Source organism: Nelumbo lutea, chromosome 3 (genome assembly GCF_056320005.1).
Source record: "Nelumbo lutea isolate HS-2025 chromosome 3, American lotus-T2T, whole genome shotgun sequence".
Lineage (NCBI taxonomy): Eukaryota > Viridiplantae > Streptophyta > Magnoliopsida > Proteales > Nelumbonaceae > Nelumbo > Nelumbo lutea.
In genome coordinates, this window is record NC_142686.1 from 22,836,581 (window position 1) to 22,860,320 (window position 23,740).

General features: G+C 46.9%; 2 pseudogenes across 1 annotated transcript; both read left to right on the top strand.

Moving 5' to 3' along the window:
- The first annotated feature begins 1,365 nt into the window (after window positions 1–1,365).
- On the top strand, window positions 1,366–4,025 carry LOC148863588 (cytochrome P450 71AU50 pseudogene; annotated as a pseudogene).
- Window positions 4,026–5,857: 1,832 nt separating this feature from the next.
- On the top strand, window positions 5,858–23,097 carry LOC148863589 (cytochrome P450 71AU50-like; annotated as a pseudogene). Its single transcript, XR_016109442.1, has 2 exons — window positions 5,858–6,516; window positions 22,084–23,097. The product of XR_016109442.1 is annotated as a cytochrome P450 71AU50-like (transcript).
- Window positions 23,098–23,740: the final 643 nt, after the last annotated feature.

A 23,740-nucleotide genomic window follows, 5' to 3' on the forward strand; every position in this document is an offset into this window, starting at 1 on the left:
TCCAAGCTCTGGACTTGCTGACGAAGAAGCTCCCTCTCTGCCGCCACCTTCGAAGACTCCTCCCTGTAACGGGCGCTCTCCTTAGACAATTGGGAGATCCGCGCTTCATGGTCCCTGACAAGCAGTTCCTGGGCCTCGCTCCCCTTCTGAGCATGGAGGAACTCACCCCGGGCCCGGTCGAGCTCGCGTTGGAGCCTCCGCACTTCCTCCCTCTAGTTGGTGGCATCCTAGGAGTGAATAGCAATTGGGAGATCCTTAGACAATTGGGAGATCCACGCTTCATGGTCCCTGATGAGCAGTTCCTGGGCCTCGCTCCCCTTCTGAGCATGGAGGAACTCACCCCGGGCCCGGTCGAGCTCGCGTTGGAGCCTCCGCACTTCCTCCCTCTAGTTGGCGGCGTCCTAGGAGTGAATAGCAGACTGACAGGCCATGGCGTGGATGGCGGAGTTCAGCTGCCAGTAGAAAGTCGGGGTAAGTAAAAAAAAAAGAGAAAGAAAAAGGGGTGAGGAGAAAGAGAGAAGAAGCAGGCACTTACCACCATGCAGTGAGCCGAGGCAGCTTAAAGAGCCGCCTAGGATGCATCCCGGCCCAGTCCGTGATCTCCTCATGTATGACCGCCTGTCGGCTCCTCTGCGAGGCCACAAGGAAGTTGGTGATGCTTTCATCCCTCCTCTCGGTAGGAAACCGCGGGAAGATGGTGGAGTCGGATCGCGTGGCCGGAGGGTACTGCTCCTAGGGTGGGACCTCTTCTTCTTCACCGCTTCCCGCCGCTACTCCCCCGAACGGCACAAGTGGGACCTCCAGCGACGGAACAAAAGCTGGGTCCACAGCCTCGAACAGGCGATGTGCATCCACACCAAACATGTTGGCTACAAGAATCACAAGGCATTAGTCCAACTCGCAAAAAAAAAAAAAAAAAGGAGGGCGACCTAAAGGTAACCTACCGGGGCTCAAGCCAGCTTGTACGAGCTTGTCCTCAGCCAAGTAGTCCGAATAGAGGAAGCCTACCCCCGCCCAAGACAGCAATGTTTCCCAAACCTTCCGGTCCTAGTCAACGCCCAGATCCGGAATGGTGACCCTCCAGTGGGTCAGAAAGGGCCACCCCTCAGGGTTGTGAACTACAAAATAACTCCGCTTCCAGGCTGGGATCCTATTAGGCAGCTCGTGGAGGAGCTTGAAGCCAGGACAGGGGAAAAAGTAATAAGAGCGCCTTTCTGGAGGGGCTCGAAGGGAGGCATTCTTAATTGACAAGATAGTGGCAAAGATATCAATGGAAAGAGGAAGACAGTACTCAAAAAACAGAGAAATTATCTCAACCACATTCCGGATTGAGTTCAGGTGGAGTTGGTCTATGGTGACATTGAAATGGGTAAGAACCTCCACTATCAAAGGCTGTCGAGGGAGTCAGATACCAGCCATGAGCTACTCCTTAAAGATAACGATCTCATCGTGGCCGTGCTCCAAGGGATAGTTATTGGATGGGAGGATGTAGATGAGATCCTTGGGAAGGCCATACTGAAAGACAAGGGAACCCCACTATCCGGCTCTTGACCCCGGGAAGTGGAAGCCGAGTTACCGGAGGCCTCTCGGACCTCCAGAGCCTGCCCTTCGAGGAACCCCCAAGCTCCCCCCGAGCTCGAGGGGACTTCGCCCTGACTACCGTCTCGAGAAAATCCACCATAGTACGGATACCCAAACATTGTTTGGACAGAGTAGAGGACTCACCAGAAAAGTGAACTGAGAAAGCGACGAGAACGGGGAGACCTCAAAATTGAAAGCAAGACATGTTGGCGTAAAGAAAATGAGGCCTGTGGCCCTCCTATTTATAGTTGTTGTGCCTGAAAACCAACAGTCTCGATCAAAGCGAATCCAACGGCTCATAATCAAACCAGTTGCATGTCTTTCAAGACTGAAATAAAGTCGATTGCACGTCTTCTGAAACTGAAGGAAGTTTGGCGCATTTTTTGGCACCCGAAAAATCAGAAATCGCTTGACATACGTGCGTATACTTCATGCGGTCAATCAACCTAGTTTAAATTATGGGTCAAATCCACCCATAACTTCATGAACTCTCTGTGCTAGAGTAAGACCCTTAGCCCGATGAGTGGGGGGCAATTGATGAAGGGTGATTTGGCCCGACCTCCTAACTAAGGGACACGTGGATATGACTCGATGTAAGTGACAGCTCAGCATGACAGTTTGGTCACAACCCACGTAAAGAGCTCACTGAAACCCCAGCAGAACAATTCGCCACAAGACAACTCACTACAGAATGGCTTGCTGCAAGGTAGCTCGCTATTGGAGCTCGCTATGAAGGAGTTCGCTACAAGGGAGCTCGCTATGAAGGAGTTCGCTACAAGGGAGCTCGCTATGAAGGAGCTTGCTATTGAGTAACTCGGAGCCTTAGGGAAACTTCTTATCTAACAAGACCGTGCCTGTCAAACTGCTCCCACGTCTCTTCTCTGACAACGCAGCACCTGCCAGTCTAGAGGATTGCTCCCACGTCTCACGTCAGGCGGCGGCGTGCATGCCGGCTCTGCATAACGTCTCTCAACTGACAAGGCCGTACTCTACGACGATTACCTACACCAATCGAGTCAGCTTGGCGAATAACGGCTGTAGCAAAGAATCAGAAGCGGTTACACCCGATTTGATAGAGCATTATTATATAAGGGCTCCGACCCCCAAGGAAAAAGGTAATAAAAAATTGTACATCTTCACTCTTAGCTCTTAATTTCCTTTACTGCTCTCTAAAGCTCTCCACCGAGCTCTAACTTAAGCATCGGGGTGTTCCCACCGGGTGAGCTCCTCGGGAATCCTTCATCTTCTTTTCCTTCTCAGGTGTTGTCCGTTGCCAGTTAGGAGCGAGGCTCTTGCCAAATAGGAGTGACCAGATCACGCTACATCACATGTAAATATCTTTCCATGAATAAAAAGATACAAATACAGAAATGTTCTGAATGTGATGTGCGGCTGAAAGGGCTGTGAGGACCAATTCTATGAAGAGGAAATCCAAATCAATAAACCCTTTTCTTTAATTAAACATAATAAATTAAGCAGAAAATGTATGAAATGAGAAGTCAGTCTAACTGTGTAAACAATCAATAAGAAATCCACGAAACTTAATAAAATCTATTACATATATACTCACAGTCTTGCCTCCAGGGATCGAGTCGCGACATGAAGAAGGTTAGCAAGCTATTGGATGAATTCCTGGAAAAGATCATTGATGAGCATGTACAATACACTAACAATCACCAAGGGCATCATAGGGACTTTGTCCATGTGATGCTGTTCTTGATGGAGCCCAGGATGCAGCAAATGAGCTGCCTAATACCATCGGCATTGATCGGACCAATATCAAAGCAATAATCTTGGACATGCTTGTGGGTGCAATGGACACATCGGCAACTGCTATCCAGTGAGGTTTCTCAGAAATACTGAGACATACAAGGGTGATGAAACGGGTCCAAGAAGAGTTGAGGGAAGTAGTTGGCATGGATCGATTGGTGGAGGAGGAGGATTTGATAAGGCTAGAAGACTTGGACATGGTAATGAAGGAAAGCATTAGGCTTCATCCTGTAGCTCCACTGCTCGATCCTACCACATGAGTCCATGGAGGACGTCATAGTGAACGGGTACCATATACCAAAGAGATCTCGATCGTGTTCTGATCAATGTTTGGGCCATTGGACGGGACCCTAGCTAGTGTGTGGTCGGAGAATGCTGATCAGGAATTCATCCCTGAAAGATTTATGGGGACTGATGTGGATTTAAGGGGACGTGATCACTTCCAGCTTCTCCCATTCGGATCTGGTCGAAGAAGTTGCCCTGGAATGCAATTGGGCCTCACGGTGGTTCGTCTGGTATTAGCTCAATTGATGCATTAATTGCTTTAATTGGGAGCTTCCAAATTAAATGGTATGTCATCACCATCTGATTTGGACACGGGAGAGAAGTTCGGCCTCTCCGTGCCAAGGGCCAACCATTTGCTTGCCATCCCAAAGTATTGCCCCCATCTGTAGCTCAAGGTTATTAGATGAAATTAAGGCTTAAAATAATTTTTATCATAACCTCTTATATTTTAAATAATTTAGTTTAAAAATAAGGGTAAGTTTCTGAAGTCTCTCCTGAAGTTTCTAGTTGTTGTTGAAACCTCCCTTAAAGTTTGGTAATTGCAATCACACCCCCTGAATTTTCTGACATTGTTGCAATTAGTAGACCCCTTTTGCTAAAATCCTCTAAAAATAAAATAAGCATGAAAATGTCCAAAATACCCATATAATTATTTTGACCTAAATGTTTATTTTCCAAATTTTCTCTTCGTATGAATCGCTATCTCAAATCCTTCCATTATCTTTTTCTGAAAGTGATTTACTTTCCAAACTTACTCTTCATATCAAATGTTCAAATGTAAAGCTACAACTTTAAATTCTCTATTTCTGAAATTGGTTTTTTTTCTATAAAAACTACCTTCAATAGTAATTGTTTGGATATTTTGGACATTTTCATGCCTCTTTTTAGAGGATTCTAATAGAGAGTGCCTACTTGCAATTATGTTAAAAAATTCAAGGGAGGTGATTGTAATGATAAAACTTTAGGGGAAGTTTCAGCAACAGCCAAAAATTTCAGAGGATGTTTCAGCAATTTACTCTAAAAATAAATATACATGTGTGAGAAATGAAAGATCTTTGGTGAGAGAACTCTTGGCTTCTACACTCTCCCCTTTCTATTACACAGTCATGTGAACTGTTTGATGAATGATATCTTAATGTGGGTATATTATCTCCAATATATATGTAATGTGTTTTCTCCCTCCAAGTTTTCTTAAGTTTGCTTCATATCCATAATCATCATTAGGTGTTTTCTATAATATTTATCTCAATATTCAACCATATTCTCAACTTTTTCAGGTTGCAGATACATTTACCTATAGAATTAATCAATTAAATCATAGGAAAGTGAACGATAAACAGCTTCGACTTTGGCTTTTCAAAATAGGCTTTTCGTGTCATTTCGGCGCTTTGGCTTTTGGTGGCTATATCTTTCGCAAACCAAACAGGAATAGACCGAAAATTGGTATGCCCAATTTGTAAACAGCCGAAAGATTGCGCGGAAAGACATGCCAAATGGGTTCTTAGGCCGCTTTTGGAAGTTTTTCCATGTAGGCTTCAAGTTGTTTAAAAGCTCGGAAACCTGAATTCTGGGATTTTCCTATTTGGCAAATGAAAGATCTATTGGGAAAATGATCCAGCTCATAAAAGACGCCAACAGCCCTAATTTGGGTTGTTTCAGGTTTAGCACCCCCCCCCCCCCCCGTCTTCTTCGAACGTGTGGCTCAATGCACACACTTGGGAGAAAATAGGTTATCTTTTCACAAAAAACTATTTGGATGTGTGAATGTGACCTACCAATGGTGTGTGGGGCCCACATTAGGTATTATGTGGGGTCTACCTTGAAAATGCATGTGGGCCCTACATATATATCCAGACATGTTGTGGGGTCCACCTTGAAAATTGTATGTGGGCCCCACATACATGTGCACATGGACCTCACATGCATGCCCACCAATGATATGTGGGCCCACTTTGAAAAATGCATATGGGCCCCACATACATGTCTAAACATGGACTCCACATGCATGTCCACCAATATGGTATATTGGGCCCGCCTTGAAAAATGTCTTTTACGGTCTTTCATGAGACCAATGAAAAACATTTCAACCAAACAATGTTTGGTATTTCAAGATCTATTTGCAAAAGCTTACGATGTCTTTTAACTATCAGATATTGCAAGTATATATAGGAGTAGCGACATAGCAAACATGTTCATCCTCCATACTGCTAGCAATAGCAAACTTGTTCATTCCCCTAGGGCTAGCAGTAGTAATACTGATAGTGTCTGTACTAAAGCTCTGGTATGGACAGCAGAGGCTACCGCCCGTTCCACCGGGGCTGCCAGTTCCCGGCAACCTTCACATGTTGGGCCAACTTCCCCACCGTGACCTCCATCGGTTGGCCAACAGGTATGGACCTATAATGTATATGCGGCTAGGTCTGGTGCCAACGGTAGTGGTGTCGTCGCCGGAGGCTGCCGCCTTGTTCCTCAAGACACACGTCCTTGCCTTTGCCAGTCGACCCACCCTGAAGGCTTTTGAATACATGGCATACGGGTCCAAGGGCTTGGCCTTCTCCAAATACGGGCCCTATTGGCGCTTCATTCGCAGACTCTGCACCACAGAGCTGTTTACCGACTCAAAAGTTCATTCCTTCGAAGCCACGAGGAAAGAGGAGTTCGCCCACTTCTGTACTTCACTCAAGCAAGCTGCTGAGGCTGACATGATCGTGTATCTCAAGGAGAAGATCTGATCCCTAATTGAGGACGAGTTTCCGGATGATAATAGGTAGCAAGCACAGTGACATCAGTCTTAAACCAGTTGTCCGAGAATTCTTTAGGTTGGGTGGTACCTTCAACCTATCTGATTACATCCCATTTGTCGGTGCACTTGATCTCCAGGTATATATCTTTTTTGTTCCTTCTCATACTCTAATATCATCTCAAGGAATCGTTTAACCTAACTAAAAACTTAAATTGTTAGGTGAGGTCGCTAAATGAGCTTTTATTCTCCAAGAAATCATGTACAATTGGATGAAGGGCCGTCAATGGATCGTTCTGCCCAATTATGTCAGTTCTGATTTCATGACTTTGTCTTAATTGGGTCAGTTTCAGTTCTTGTTTGTGTGGAATCAATTCATATTCAAACCAATTATTTTATCATATATGTACAAGTTTTCCTGATTTTCTTATATTTTTCATCATACTTTATGTTTGAAATGATAAATTTAATAGATAATATTAGTTAAAAATATTTGATTTATTAATATATAAATAATTTAATATTTTGCTATTAAGATTATTTATCAAAATTTAAGACTTAAATTATTATTTAATTAAATAAACATTATTTTTAATATAATTGGGTCTATTGAGTCATATCCAATTATGGGAGACAATTCTGAGTCAATGATTTTGTCCTGATTAATAATTAAATCTAATTGGGACCATCCCATCCAGACCTATCCTGTTGATAGCCCTAATTGCTACTAAGGCACCAAGCAAGGGCTGGCTTGTTGATATATGAACGGTTTGTTCCGGTGTTGGCACAGAATCAAGTCTCCCAACGACTTTGATACTTGAACTCATAAAACCACTTGATACTTGTACGGGGTTTTTGTCATACTCATAACACCGAGTTTAACTTCTATCAGCGCAAGTCGGCGCTTCGCACCTTTCGAGCAGCCCTTTGCATTGCATTGAGAATATGTCCCATGAAATATAGCTGTAAAATCTGTTAGAACAGGCTTTGCCCTGATTCGATACTTGTACGCATACATGAAATAGATATCTTATCAATGTCTTCTTGATGCAGAGTTCGCATCTCAGCCCCACCGCGCTTTGCTCCACACAACGTGCATTGACACTTGTTCAGTCGCACGCGGTGGAGCATTCCCACGTGCGGGGCTAATGCGACAGACGTTAGCCCCGCTTGTTAATTAGCCCCAAAACGATCTCAAAATGCAAAGTTCGAGCTTCTCCCATATTCTGGCCCCCTTGAATCTCAAATCGGAGTCTTTTACCCCATTCTAGCCCGAGCTCGGATCTCCGCCCCCATCTCCGGCAATCATTTTTGTGAAAAAAAAAATGGTCTGTTTGATGCTGGTGCTTTTGCCTTTGCTATGTTTTTGTGTTCGGTGTAAATAGGGTTGAGTATTTGTCAACGCAATCTCCAGATTAGTGTTTATCAGAGCTCCGTAAATGGGGTTGAGTATTTGTCAATGTATTTGGAGAGTAAGGACACCAAGAAGTCGGTGATTTCCTATCGGAGCTGCTGATGTTTGTTCCGAATGTCAGTATTGAACCAAAAATCTGGGTTTAATCACATGCACAAGGACTCTTATGGGCGGTTTGCAGCTGATAACGAGAGTGGGGATAACGCCAGTCTTGGGTGGAAATGTGGAATGACTACATGAAGATGTCGAACTTTATTGGATCGGATGCAAGGTTTCTTCTCGATGATACTGCTGTTTACAGTGCTTCGTTCCATGTGATTAAGGAATCTGGTAGCTTCACCAAGAATGGGGGTTGCTTGGAAGGAGGAGTGGTGGTGGCCTGGTGGGGCAAGGAAGTCTGATGGGCATATGGGGAAGCTAACTTGGAGGATTGATAACTTCTCTTGTGAAATCGTTTAGGGGCTAACGGCGGGGCTAATGTCTATCCCATTACCCATTAGCCCCACACATGGAAATGCCCCGCCACGTGTGACTGAATAGGTGTCCGTCGCATATTGTGTGGGGCGATTGTGGGGTAAGGCGCCGTGGTGTCACGGGGGTAGTTCTACAGTGGAAGAAACCCGTGCGGCGTCCTAGACAAGGCAGGCCAAGGCAAGCCTTTATATGCATAGAGGCTAGGAGTTGCCCGATGGGATGGTTCCACCAACGTCAATAGCACTAGATCATGACCTCAAGTCCAATGGCCGGGGCACTCTCCTGGCTCAGACCGGTCCATGTGAGGCGCCGCTTACATGCTAAAGGGGGACAACCATAATGCAAGGCGACCATGCGCCGATGTGGTGACTTGGCACCGATGTGATGGGTCTCCTGAATGCCGATGATGACAGGCACCTATGTGCCATGAAGATAGGCAACCGCTTGAATTGGAACACACCCGTGCGCTAGAGGCAACAGGATAGCTCACTCAGCTTGGGCAAGGGATTGGCGTGGTGAAGGGTCATGCTTGAGCCAAGCCCGCATGCCAAGCCTCCCTTGAGTATCGGTAGCGCAGTGCCAGTCCAACACTGTCCCCATGAGCAAGTGTGCGCCCATGAGGAATCCTAGTAGCCATGTTAGCCGTTAACCAGGGCTGCCCCGCAAGGGGATGAAGGTCTAGGAGTGCCAAGGTTAGGCACCCAAGGAGGTCGACCACCCCTCCTCAAAGAGTACGTTAAGCTTTTGGTGGTCTGCCTGAAAATGGCATCAGTTCTCCCAAAAATCTTATGGGCGAAAATGACGGGCATGTCCCTAATGTAAGTCTGCCAAGCGTAGGCAAGGCTAAGCCTGTGTCAGACCGTCACAATGGGGCGGAGATGCAAACTCCTTGATGCAATATTAGCTTTGCCTTTAAAATATATATTTTGAGATTGAAAAAAAAAAAAAAAACCTCTATATAGATACTAAGTACAGCTTAACAATTTAAATATTTTATTTTAGTATATTATCTGATTTTTTTTCGATTTTCATCAACACCTTAATCTTGTTGCCCTTCAAAATTAAAAATTATGAACAAAGGAGTTTTTTGTCCAAAAATATTTATTTTCTGTTTTTTTTTCAAATTTCATCTACACCTTAATTTTGTTGCCCTTCAAAATTAAAATTATGTACAAAGGATATTTTTGTCCATATAATAATAAATATTCTCTGTGCATTTCCATCATAAAAACCTCATCTGCTACTCTAACCCACACCATAATTTATAGCCACACATTATAAACATCAGTAAAATTAATTGATAGGGTCATATTTGAGTTATACGTTTATTGATCATTTGGTAATAGAATCTGATGTAGCACGATCCAGGCACTCTTAGCTGACTGCTGACTGGCTCCTTGTTGGCAATGAGTGGCACCTGAGAAGATGAAAGGAAGGATTCTCGAGGATTTACCCGATGGTAATACTCCAATGCTTAAGTTAGTATTGTGTATGGGAAGTAAAGAGGAAAACGAAGGCTAAGAGTGGAGGTCGCGCTTTATCACTATATTCGAGATATTAGAGGTTTTTTTCAGAAGAAGTTTTTCCTCTGCCCTGAGGGCTTTTATAGGGGCGCTCTTATGAGATCGGGCATAACTGCCACTAGGCCCCTACCACAGCCATTACCTGCCAAGGCTGCGTAGGTGGCCGTTGTGACATACCCCTTGCCCGGGTGAGTGACACATCTCCAAAGTGACACGCACGCCTCCGCCTACTGAGAGACGTGGGCATAGACTGTCGAAAGCACATGGACTACGGCGTCAGTTAGGGACGTGGCGCAGTCTGACTGGTACGGCATGTTAAATAGAAGCTTCCTGAGGAATGCTCGTGCAGCCCATTTTCGAGCTACTTTGTAGCGAGCTTGGAATACTTCAGGAGTACCCTTAGTAGAATTGGTCCTCGGGATGACTTGTCTGTTTAGGATCTCGGGCGACTGGTTTTCTTAGCTCGCAAGTTAAAGTTGCCTCATAATATCCCTTTAAACGTAGCTCGGGGAACCCGGAGCTCGCGTTGTGACGAGCTCCACCTTTAGCGCGCTACGATGTAGCAAGCTGCTTTATAGGCCCATTACTTGGTTGTACTGGACCACAATGTTGAGTTGTCGCTTACGCTGAGTCAGTGTCCACGTGTCGCCGTTTCATAGGTTAGGTCAAATCATCCTTCATCAATTGCCCCCCACTCCTCAAGCTAAGAGTATCGCCTTAGCGCGGGGAATTTATAAAGCGTGATGGACTGATTTGATCAAAATTCAAACTTGATTGACTATCCCCATTAAATGCATTTACGGGAATCAAAAGATCTTTTGACTTCTCTGACTCTTCGGATTCTGAAAACGTGCTGAGGTGTCCTTTAATTCCGAACGTCGTGCGGCTCCGACTACCTTAATCGTGGAAGATTTACAGCCAATCGCCTTCGGTTTTTAGAAGGCGTGCGGTCAGGGCCCTTAATCGTGGAAGATGTGCTGTCAATCGCCTTCGGTTTTTAGAAGGCGTGCGGTCAGGGCACCCGCGGACCGTTGGATCTGCTTTGATCCAAGTCGTCAATTTGAAAGGATGGGGACTATAAATAAGTGGCCCCCTCGGGCCCAATCTTCTTCCACGCCATCTTGCTATCTTTGGATTCTAAGGTTGCACACTTTGCCTAGTCTACTCGAATTCCTCAGTCTGCTCCGTTCCATCTACTCTGGTGAGTCCCAATCGTCGTCAGCCATGTCTGAGTACCCACGCCATACCTATCACAGGGGCGATAGCCAGGATGATGATGCTCCCTCGAGCTCGGGAAGAGCCTGGGAGTAGATCCCGGAGGCTCGGGAGGCCTCCGGCGACATGGCGTCTACTTCTAGGGGGAGGGAGCCTAATACCTTTGGCTCTTCCTTAATGACAACGGAGAGACTCAAGTCTCTGATCCGCTACTTTCACCTCCCTAAGGACCTGGTTTACAGCCTCCCTACTGGCAACTTCCCCTGGGAGCATGGTTCCAATGACATAGTAATCTTTCAGGAACAACTTGAGGCTGGCTTGAGTCTCCCCCTACACCCCTTGATAGTGGAGGTGCTAAATCACTTCAACGTCACTATTGACCAGCTTCATCCCAACGCCATTCGAAACATGGTTGGGACGATATCCCTGTGTCACGAGTACTGCATTCCTTTGGACCTTGACATTTTTGTCTCTATCCTTTGTATAAAGAACGCTGCTCCTGGGGTTCCTCCAGAGAGGCGCTTTTATTACCTCTCTCCCCGTCACGGCTATAAGCTCTTGTACGAGCTGCTGAATAAGATTTCTGCCTAGAAGCGGGACTACTTTGTGGTCCGTAACCCCGAGGGGTGGCTCTTTCCCATTGCTTGGAGGGGTGCCATCCAGGACCCCAGGGCCGAGCTGGACCTTGAGATTCGGAAAACGATCTGTCCTAGGCGTTGGTAGGCTTCCTTTGCTTGGACTACTTGGCCGAGGAGAAGCTGGTGTAGGCAGGCTTGAGCCTGGGTAGGTCGGCCTTTTAGGTCGTGTAGTGCCTTGTGACTATTGTGTACACATGTATTTTGTTTCTTGTTGGACTAATATCTTGTGGTCTTTTGGCAGCCATCATGTCTAGTGCCAATTCACGCCGCCTTCTCTCGGGTAGCCAGAGACGCCAGGTGAAGAGGACACACCCCGACCGGACCCCTCATTCAGGAAGCACTGAGTTCGGTTCTGCCGAGCCGGTCCTACCTTCTCCTCCGCCCGAGGTTCCGATGCCCCCCCTGAGGGGACTAGTGGGATTAACCCTGGGGGAAACGAGCTCCCTCAGCCGGGGGAAGCCCCCTTTAACCCCCTTCAGCCCCGTCCTTACCCCCGGTTCCTAGTGGGAAACTAGGAAGGGGTAAATGATTATCTGGTAGCTTGCCAGAGGAGTCGGAAGGCAATCAATAATGACGAGATCGCTCAGTGGGGAAACGTGAAGCCTGGGGATCTCTCCGCGTTCGCCTCTGCCCATTGCATGGTGGTAAGTGGCCTTTTTCCCTTTTTTCTCTTCTTGTTTTGCCCTTTTCCGTTGTCTTCTGGTCTTCTTTTTCATCGATAGGTAAATTCCGCCATCCATGCCATGGCTCTCCAGACGCGCATTCATCGCGTCGATGCCCTCGACCAGCAGGCTGCCAACCAGAAGCTCCAGGTCGAGCTCGACCAGATCTAGGGCGAGCTCCATCACACCTGCAAGGGGAGCGAGTCTCAGGAGCTGCTCGTCCATGACCAGGAGGCTCAAATCGCTCGGCTTACTGAAGAGAGTGCACGTTATAGGGAGGAGGAGTCGAGGATGGCGGGGGAGAGGGAGCTCCTCAGGCTACAAGTGTAGGACTTGGAGTCCACTCTTCTGAATCGGACCCGAAACATTGATCAGATGGTGGAGGCTGAGCAAGAGAAAGCGGTCTGGGATTTTAAAGACTCCCAGGAATTTCATGACCTCCAGGCGGAGTATGGTTCGGGTTCGTACCACTCAGGGTTTGAGCTCTGCCGGTGGCTGGTTCGGAAGAAGTTCTCCGGGCTCAACCTCGACGGCATTACTATGAAAGGGCTGTCCCCTAACACAGTAGACCAAGTGGATGAAGAGGAGCCTGACTCTCAAGAGGATGAGGAGGCGGATCCTTGAGGTGGCGTTTCTCTGGGCTTCTGTGGCTTCCAGGTGCCATAAACCCGATCTTTCACAAGTTTTTGGCTGGGCGGTTGTGTCCTGTGATGATCAAACCTTTCCTGAGCTGTTTAACTCAGTTACTGCACTTGTTATTTTCCTTTTCTGCTCTTTCTTCTTCTCTTTTTTTTTTACAATGAAAGTTTCTTCCTTCTTCTAAGTATGATGAACTCCCTTTATTTTTGCTAAAGTGATCTCATCATTTGAGCTATTAAAGTTACATACCCGAAGTAGGGCTCTTCGGTAGGAGTTATCCTGATTTCTCACGTTTAAGGCCTCTGTGGTATACCGCGAAGTGATTACTACGTATGTCCGAACTAAGCATTGGTTGGCTATTCCTCAGTTTGACCAATGTATCGAGACGAGCTATGCTTTGTAGGGTTTGAACCCGAGCTGCTTACGCCTTTGATATTTCATACCTTGCCTTTGCCACTGAAGTGGCTGTCTTTCTTCACGCCGAGGTCTTTGTTAGCTCGGTGTTTTGGCCGTTGGGCTGAAGGAGTGGCTTGTGGCCCACTCGCGGAGTTTGCCCATGCCATAGAGGCGGCTAGGTCCTGTCGTGTCGAGGTCATATTAGCTCGGTATTCTGGCCCTTAGGCTTTGGGACTCTTGTGGCCCTCAGGCTTAGGGAGGGACCCATAGTACGAAGTGGCAATTGGGGTCTTCTTGTGCCGAGGTCATGTTAGCTCGGTATTCTGGCCCTTAGGCTTTGGGAGTAACTCGTGGCCTACTCGATTCTTACAGATAATATTGCCTCAGGTTGACAATATTTCATGCTCGAGGTACTTGTTTCCCTTCGAGGGTCTCGATCTCGTATGTTCCTTCCCCGAGCACTCGTTTCACTCGGTAAGGACCTTCCCAATTGGACCCGAGCTTGCCAGTGCCGGGCTTAGGCACCATAACTTTACGAAGGGCCAGGTCGCCAACGCAGAGGTTTCGCTTCTTGACCCTGACGTTATAGTACCGAACTACTCTCTACTGATGGTTGCGGTCCTAATGTACGTGAGGTCCCTTACTTCGTCGAGTAGGTCGAGGTTGGTATGTAGTTCATCTTCGTTTGTTTGATCACTGTATGCTTCTAGGTGCAACGTAGGTACTTCAATCTCTGTGGGGATCACTACTTCAGTGTCGTAGGTGAAATTGAAGGGCGTTTCTCCCATGGCGGTCTTCTTCGTGGTTCGGTAGGCTCATAGGACACTGGTTAGTTCATCTACCCACAATCCTTTAGCTCGGTTCAGCCGTGCTTTTAGTCTGCGGAGGATGGCTCTGTTCATGACTTCCGCCCGACCGTTTGCTTGAGGGTGTGCGACTGAAGTAAAATTCTGTTGGATCCCCATGTCTCGGTACCAGTCTTGAAATTTGATGTCCTCAAACTGCTTGCCATTGTCGGAGATCAACACCCAAGGTAATCCAAAGCGGCACACGATGTTCTTCCAAAAGAAGTTTTGGACATTTCGGGCTGTGATTGTCACGAGGGGCTCGACTTCTACCCATTTGGCCCAAGTAGATCGATGCCCCATTGCGCAAAGGGCCACGGGCTGGTGAGATACTTGAGGTCGGCAGCGGGTTGGTGGTGAACATTGGCATGTCTTTGGCATTTGTCATATTTTCTGACAAGCTCAATAGTGTCTGCCTTCATTGTTGGCCAATAATACCCTTGTCAGAGTGCCTTTTGGGCGAGGGCCCTGCCCCCCAAGTGCCCACCGCATAGACCCTCATGGGTGTCACGGAGTACGAGCTTGGCTTCAGTAGGTCGCAAACAATGTAAGTTGGGGAGTGTGTAAGATCTCCAGTATAGTTGTTCATCTATCATGACATATTTGGTTGCCTAGCGCTACACCCTTGTAGCTGCATTGCGGTCTACAGGGAGGGTCCCGTGTAGCAAGAAGCTCGCTAGCAGGTCAATCTAGCTCGGCTATGCTAGAAAGACGGGAGTGGCCTCCTCTGCCCCCCTGAGAATGCTAGGCCAAGACAGGTCCTCTATGTACACGGTTCTCATGGTGATGTCGCTGGTGCTAGCTAACTTGGACAGGGCATTGGCCTCAGCATTCTCTGACCTAGGGATTTGTCTGATAAAGTGTGACTGGAAGTTGAGCGGGGCCTCTCTGATTTTGGCTAAGTAGGCGATCATGGTTGGCTCGCGAGCTTCGTACTCGCCGGTGACCTGGTTGACCACAAGTTGGGAGTCGCTGCAGATAACGATGTGCTTGGCTTTTACTTCTCTGGCTAGAGCTAATCCAGCTATCAACGCCTCTTACTCTGCTTCATTGTTAGATGTCGCGAACTTGAAGCATAGCGCATACTCCAGTTTCGTGCCACTTGGGCCATGTAGAACTATTCCAGCTCCGCTGCCCTGCTGGTTTGAGGAGCCATCTACGTTAAGGATCCAGGGCTCTTCATCCCAGCTCGGGCTTGGTCAAACTAGGAGAGATGCCACCCTGGTTACTACGTCACGGGGCTCAGACTCAACTGGCCTAGGAGCTTCGGGCTCACCTAAATTGGGAGCCTCGTGCTCAACCGGCCTGGGGGCTTCAGAGCTGAATGTGCACTCGGCGATGAAATCTGCTAAGGCTTGGACCTTAATGGCAGTTCACGACTTATACTAGAGATCGTACTCGCTGAGCTCAACGGCCCACTTCGTCAACTGACCAGAGACCTCGGGCTTAAGTAAGACTTGTCTCAAGGGTTTGTCAGTGAGATTGATAACAGTGTGAGCTTTGAAGTATGGGCGGAGCTTCCGATCTGCAATTACCAGTGTATACGCTAGCTTTTCTATCTCCGAGTATCTCATCTTTGCTCCCTGCAATACTTTACTAACATAATAAATGGGTCGTTGGACCCGATCTACTTCCTTTATTAGTACCGAACTGACCACTTCGTCGCTCGCCGAGAGGTACAGTTCTAAAACGTCGCCCTCTTCGGGCCGGGTTAAGATCGGCACACTAGCGAGGTATTTCTTGAGCTCACCAAACGCAAGCTGACAATCTTGGGTCCACTCGAGCCCTTTGCTCTTGATTACCTTAAAGAACGGCAGATAGCGGTCCACCGATTTGGACATGAAGTGGCTCAAGGCGGCTATGTGGCCATTCAGCCTCTGAACCTCCTTCAATTTATGGGGTGGTCTCTTGTCCAAGATGGCCTTAACCTTATCTGGGTTGGCTTCAATGCCGCGCCAGTTAACAATGTATCCTAGGAATTTACCCAAAGTCACACCGAACACACACTTGTTTGGATTCAATCTCATATTAAACTTACGCAAAATTTCAAAAACAGAATGCAAGTCTTGTATTAATTCATGTGAGAATTGGGCTTTGACGACCATGTCATCTATATAACATTCTACTTTTTGTCGATTAACGGCGCAAACAATTTATTTATGAGCCTTTGAAAGGTTGCCCCTGCGTTTTTCAAACCGAAGGGCAGAACCTTGTAATAGTACAAGCCGAATTCAGTGATGAAGGTAGTCTTTTCTTCGTCTGTCGGGTCCATCTTAATTTGGTTGTAGCCCGAATAGGCGTCCAAGAAACTTAGCAACTCATGCCCTGAGGTCGCGTCCAACAAACGGTCGATTCGAGGGAGCAAAAAGCAGTCTTTCGGGCAAGCCCGGTTCAGGTCGATGTAGTCAACGCACATGTGCCACTTGTCGTTGGCCTTCTTTACCAGGACAGGGTTGGCTACCCAGCTCGGGTAGTGGACTTCTCTTATAAAGTCCGTTGCGAGGAGCTTCTCGACTTCCCCGTCGACCACTTTCCACCATTTCGGGGCTAGGTTGCGTTTCTTCTGTCTAACGGGCCTAACTACAAGATCAGTGTTCAGCTTGTGAGCTATGAGTTCGTGGTCTATACCAAACATTTCTATCGTAGACCATGCAAAAATATCTAAATTTTGGAGTAGGAAACTTATCAGTTCTGATCGTAGGGGCTCCTGGATGGAAGCGCCAATCTGAAGCGTCCGAGTCGGGTCCGCTGCTGAGGTCGGGACCGCGACTATTTCTTCCGTGTGTGTGGCTCACTCTTCGCCTTGCTCCGTGGGTCGCTCTAGTTCGAGGTCACCGGCCACCTTGGTTTTCCTCTTCAGGGCGGCAACATCGCACTTGCCGAATTCTTTCTACACCGAAGTCTGTTAGAAACTTCATGGCCAAATGGTAAGTGGAGACCACTGCCCGTAGGACATGGGTGATCAGTCGACCTACTATGGCGTTGTAGGGGGAGGGGGTCGCGACCACCAAGAAGTCATGCTTGAACCTGACCACACAAGGCCACGTGCCGACTTCCACAGGTACTGTTATTTTCCCAAGGGGCTGGACTTCTTCTCCGCTGAAGCCTACCAAAGGAGTGTCTGCGGGCTTTTGGTCGCTTCTCTGCAACTGGAGCTGGTCAAACACAACTTTGAACAGAATGTCGGTTGAGCTGCCTGAGTCGACGAAAACACGCCTAACCTCAAAGTCATTGATTCTTAGCTTTATTACGAGTGCGTCGTCGTGGGGGTAGTGGACTCCTCGCGCATCATCTTCTGTGAAGAAAATTGACTCTTCTGTTCTCGGCCGCTTCGGGGGGTTCTGCTCCTCCCGGGTGGCTTCACGAACTGAAGTCCGAGGTGCTGCTGAAGTGCAACCCGCGATGATAGAACCTCCCACTATCATGTGGATGGTCCCTCGGACTAGCCTCTCCTCTGGAGGCTACCTCTGCGGTTGTTCGGCCGGCCTGCTGCTGGACTCGGGAGCATCTCTGTCGTGCTCCCCCTACTAACGTGTTCTATTACTATTGTTATTATTATTATTTTGTACAAAGTTTCTCAAATATCTACGAAGGATGAGCTCCTCTATCTCGTCGCGGAGGTTTTTACAATTCTCGGTATTGTGATTGTGGCCTTTGTGAAAACTACAATACAGACTCTTATTTCTTTCATTGGGATTCCCCCTCAAACGGGGTGGCCACTTCACGTATGGGGCGTCCTTGATCTCCATCAGGATTTCAGCCCACTTCGCGTTCAGTGGGGTGTAATCAGCTCGGTCCGGTGCAGGAGCTCGAAACAATTGACTCGGCTTTGCCCCCCGAAGTGTTTCTTTTTTCCTTCGGGTGTCCCCTTTACTGGAAGGTTCTCCTTCTCTCTTTCTTTTTTCGGGTGCGCCCTCGCCCTTCTTGTTGATCTCCTCTTCGATGGCTATGAACTTATCCGCAAGTTTCAGAAACTCGGTTATGATCGCGGGTTGGTTGACGACCATGTGCCACTTGAACTCTTTGTGCTTCACGCCCTTCTTGGCTGCTGCAAGGCGTATGGTGGGGTCCAAGCATGGTATCTGCATACAAGCGTCGTTGAACCGCTTGATATAGCTCCGGATGGACTCTCCCTCTATTTGTGCTATGTTGAAGATGCTTTCTTCAGTTTGCGGGCACCGTTTGCTAGTGACAAAGTGGTACGTGAAGGCTTGTGTGAACTGCGCCCAACTTCTTATCGTCCCGGGCACCAAGTTCCGTACCACATGCGGGCTGCTCCCCTAAAAGTAGTTAAGAAGGCCATGCACATGCACAACTCGCTGGCTCGCGCCAGGTGCATCTGTGACTGAAAGGCGTCAACATGATCGTTCGGGTCAAACGACCCGTCATACTTGTCAAGATGGGCATCGGGACTGCCAGGAGTTTGGAAGACAGGGGGACGGAACCGAGAGGAGGAGAGCTTTGGCTTCAGCCAAGCCTACCTCTTCTTTGCAGCGGCGTCTCTTGTTCTTGATGGGCTCGGTGTTCGTGCTGCTCACCTCCGCGTTGTCCAGAATGGTTTGCACAGGGAGTAGCTCGGTCTGCTTGTAGTGGCTATGGACAGAGGGGTCCTGTCTGGAGTCTGTTGCCAGGATCTTGAACCATTTTTCAAGGATCGGGGTTCCAAACTTTGACTGTCAAGGTGACGCAGACGTGCCGAGCCGGGGTCCTCCTGACCTGTCCACCCGCGGCGAAATCGGGGTAGCCGGTCTCTCCTGTCTACCGTGGGAGGAGGCCTGATTTTTTGGGAGATTTTGGGGGGCTTCTCCTCGGCAGGAGGGGTGCTCGCTCTAGCGACGAGACTTGGCTTGCTGCAAGGCTAAGCGCTGAGGCGGGAGCTGAGGCTGTTGAAGCTAAGGTTGGGGCAGCTGGGGGAACTGCTACTGATACTGATACTGATACTAATGCTGGGAGACCTGGTGTAGTACGTGTTGTTGATAGAATTGAAGTTGTTAGAATTGTTGCATTTGAGCCTGCATGGCCCTCATGCACTGCACCAAGTCCTCCAACTGGTTCGGGCTGGCCACCGGGGGCATGACCGAAGGTTCGATGAACGTCATTCTGACTGTAGCAGGGAGTGGGGCGACGACAGGTGCCATTGTGAGAGGCACATTCAAGTTGGGGACTCCATCCGCTGAGAGGGGGACGGTGAACTGTCCGATATAGACAGTAGGAAGCTGGGGTTGTTCCCTAGAGTTATCCATTTCCGTGCTTCGTTCGACATTGCTAGAGGAAGCCATGAGCGTTGGATTGTTTCAAGGAAGAAGAAGGAACTGAAAGAGTTTAGAGAGAAAGGTTTTTTGAAGCGTTTCCCACAGACGACGCCAAATGATGTAGCACGATCTGGGCACTCCTAGCTGACTGCCGACTGGCTCCTTGTTGGCAACGAGCGGCACCTGAGAAGATGAAAGGAAGGATTCCCGGGGATTTACTCGGTGGGAATACTCTGATGCTTAAGTTAGTATTGTGTATGGGAAGTAAAGAGGAAAACGAAGGCTAGGAGTGGAGGTCCCGCTTTATCACTATATTCGAGAGATTAGAGGTTTTTTTCAGAAGAAGTTTCTCCTCTGCCCTAAGGGCTTTTATAGGGGCGCTCTTGTGAGATCGGGCATAACCGCCACTGGGCCCCTGCCACAGCCGTTACCTGCCAGGGCTGCGCAAGTGGTCGTTATGACGTACCCCTTGCCCGGGTGAGTGACACGTCTCCAAAGTGACACGCATGCCTCCACCTATTGAGAGACGTGGGCGCAGACTGTCGAAAGGACAGGGACTGTGCCGTCAGTTAGGGACGTGACGCAGTCTGACTGGTACGGCCTGTTAAATAAAAGCTTCCTGAGGAATGCTCGTGCGGCCCATTCGTGAGCTACTTTGTAGCAAGCTTGGAATACTTCAAGAGTACCCTTAGTAGAATTGGTCATCGGGATGATTTGTCTGTTTAGGAGCTCGGGCGAACTGGTTTTCTTAGCTCGCAAGTTAAAGTTGTCTCGAAATATCCCTTTAGAGGTAGCTCGGGGAACCCGGAGCTCGCGTTGTGGCGAGCTCCTCCTTTAGCGCACTATGATGTAGCGAGCTGCTTTATGGGCCCATTACTTGGTTGTACTGGACCACAATGCTGAGCTGTCGCTTACGCTGAGTCAGTGTCCACATGTCGCCGTTTCATAGGTCGGGTCAAATCATCCTTCATCAGAATCTATTAAATAACTTAAAACTATAACATAATAAAAGGGTGGTTTTTGTATTTGACTATAAGCCTAGGATCAAGGTTCAATGTATTGATACGTATAAGCTTGTATTAGTTGATATATATTGTGTCGATGACTTTTCGAAACTTTCTTTCAGGGGTTATATTAGGTCAGACCATAATTCAAAGGATAACCGGGACTTAAACCAACCCCCTGAACCAATTCTAAAAAAATAAATAAATAAAACTTAAAAAACACCAACACAGGCCGATACATTGAACTTGCCCAGGATCGATACAAATAATTTTCACTTTTTTATTATTGTTGCGAACTTGGCAACCGAACTTGCATTTCAGGCCGGCCCCAATAAATTATAAACTGGAGACCCGCATTCGTCCACATTCCACAATCAGGAGACTCAAGAAAGGTTATTGAGGTTTGTTTCTACGAGTTCTGAGTGGAGGCAATTGCAAAGATCTTGGACATTTTAACAAAAGGGCCATTGGTAAAACTGTTTTTTGTTTAAACTATATTAGCGTATCTACTTCAGCAAGCTGCTTAAAAATTTCTTCCCTCCTTGACATTTTAACAAAAGCGTAAAATTGTATTTTTGCTCAAGTGGTTTAAGATAGCATTAGAAAGGTATATTTACATCTAATTCAAAAACTCAGGGTATGTTTAAGTTAATTTATAAAAATTCAAGGTATATTTTAACTCTTTTACCCTAAAGTTAACTTCAAGTAATTAATTATTAGCTCAATATAACTATTAATATAGATGCAAGATTTAAATATTGATAATTGTGCTTTTACTTGATTATTTCATTTTCAAGTTATTACCAAAAATTTCACTTACAAGTAAAGTTTTAAAAATCGATGAAATGGAACCATTTTGACCATCAGTTTTTGGATTGGTGGTTCATTCATCTGGTCCAAATGGATCTTTTATAATATTAAATATTAAAAATAAAGTTTAATTAAAATGTAAAGTAATAATTTTATTTAAATTTTAAAAGTAAGTTAACTTTTTAAAAAATAATAGCAATTAAGGACAAAAACATTGTTTATCTTCTTCCTCTTGCAATTGAGTCATCAGCGCCGCCACCCGCCACTGCCTCCAACAATGCCTTTGCCTATCTCCGGCAACGTTGTCGGAGGTGGGCAGAGGCAAAGGTAGAGGCATTGGGCAGAGGAATGGCCACCAATGCTGCCACCGCCGCCTCTGCCTCTGCCCGCCTCCAGCAACATTGCCGGAGATAGGCGGAGGCATTACCGGAGGCGACGACGTGCGGTGGCTCTGATGACTCAATTGCAAAAGGAAGAAGATGAACAATGTTTTTGCCCTTAATTGCTATTGTTTAAAAAAATAATAACCTGTTTTTAAAATTTAAATAAAAGTATTATTTTTATTGATATTAGGGCCCAAAAATTGCCCTTAGGTTAAAGTGTACGGATTAGCAGTTAGCTGACGGAATCAGCGGTTTTATTTTTAAGAAATTCCGGGTTAGCTGCAAACCGGAGCAATCGTTTAGGTGACCGGTTCCTGGGTTGAAAGTTCCGACCACCCCGGGTCAATGAGGATTCAAAAACCATGACTAGTTGACTACAAGTCAGAACTCATAAATCTAACCATTAATAGAAAGAGAAATTGAATATAATTCTTCATGGAAATTGGGTATAGGGATTGGCTCGCCGGATGAAAGAAGTCAGAGTGAGATTCGATGAGATTCGAAGAGAAGGACCACAATGTTGTCGTTGATGGCCGAGGCGTCGTCGTCGTCGAAAGATGAACAACATGAACAGTCCTCTGGCGATTATTGCAACATGGATCGGACGGACATCAAAGCAAACGTACTGAACATTATCGGGGGTGCAATAGACTCATCGGCAGCCACGATCGAGTGGGCATTCACGGAGCTGTTCAGGCGTGAGCAGGTAATGAAAAATGTCCAACAGGAGCTGCAGCGCGTAGTTGGGATGAACCGGGCGGTGGAGGAGGATGATTTAGCAAAGCTGGAGTACTTGGACATGGTGGTGAAGGAAAGCTTGAGGCTTCATCCTCCAGGCCCATTCCTACTCCCACGAGAATCCATAGAAGACACCACTGTAAATGGATACCACATACCCAAGAACTCTCGAGTCATTATAAACGTTTGGTCTATTGGGCGGGACACCAATGTGTGGTCTGAAGATGCTCACCAATTCAACCCTGAAAGGTTTAGAGGTTCGACTGTAGATGTGTTTGGCCAGGATTTCCAACTTATCCCATTTGGTTCAGGTCGAAGCGGTTGCCCAGCAATAAAATTGGGCCTCACTGTGGTTCGCCTAGTGCTAGCGCAATTGGTGCACTGCTTTGACTGGAGGCTTCCTAATGCCATGTTACCTGCAGCAGATTCCTTGGACATGACGGGGAAGTTCGGCATATCAAGGTCTAGTGATTTGCTTGTCATTCCCACTTTTCGCCTTAAGAACAACTTTGGCTCCTTTTAAAATTTGCAGGGATGATGCCAAGTGGCAAGTGGATATATATCGTATCTGCTATGGTAATATTAATATATATGGGATGAGGTGGCTTTAACATCCACCGTTAAAAAAAAAACATTTCCTCCTCTTTGAAGGGAGCAAAAGTGAACTCACTTTATGTTTTTTGTAGTCATTTCTAAGTAAATAAGAGTCATTACCCAATATTGGTCAACTAGGGCTTTGGAAGGGCTGGATGGATACTTGGGATAGGAAAATGGCTACTCATCTGTTGTTTGAGTTTATGGTAGCTCATGAACTTGCCCTTATATATATAGAGGGAAACATCGATTGCAACTATGCTTGTACTTCTGCCTCAGTGGTGAACAACACATGGTATTCTGCCTTGTTATGTTGAACAGTTGAACTACAGAGAACAACGTTTTTACAATGAAGGGGCTAAGGAGCTGGTGAATATACTTACTCCCATTCAGGGTGGATGTTAAAGCTACATTATTGGAAAGTAGATTTGTTTATGGATCGGGCATTGGGCTTGACTTACACTGTATCAGGCCTCATTGAAAATTTGGCAAAAGATAAGTCCGAACCCCTACACATGAACAGGTCTATTGAAAAGTACAAAAGTTTTCAAAAACAAGGAGGCGTGGCTTTACTATCCACCATGGATGCCACAATTTCCTCTCTTTAACTACAAAGGTATCATTATTGGTGCCACGCCTGAAACACTTTAACCAATCAAAATATTTTATGGCTTCCATTCTTTCCAAGAGGAAAAAAAAATGCCCCCTAACAGTTGCAGTAGTCCTCTTAATACCCATATCTTTGGTAGGCTTATGCCTATATATGTTGTCTATCTA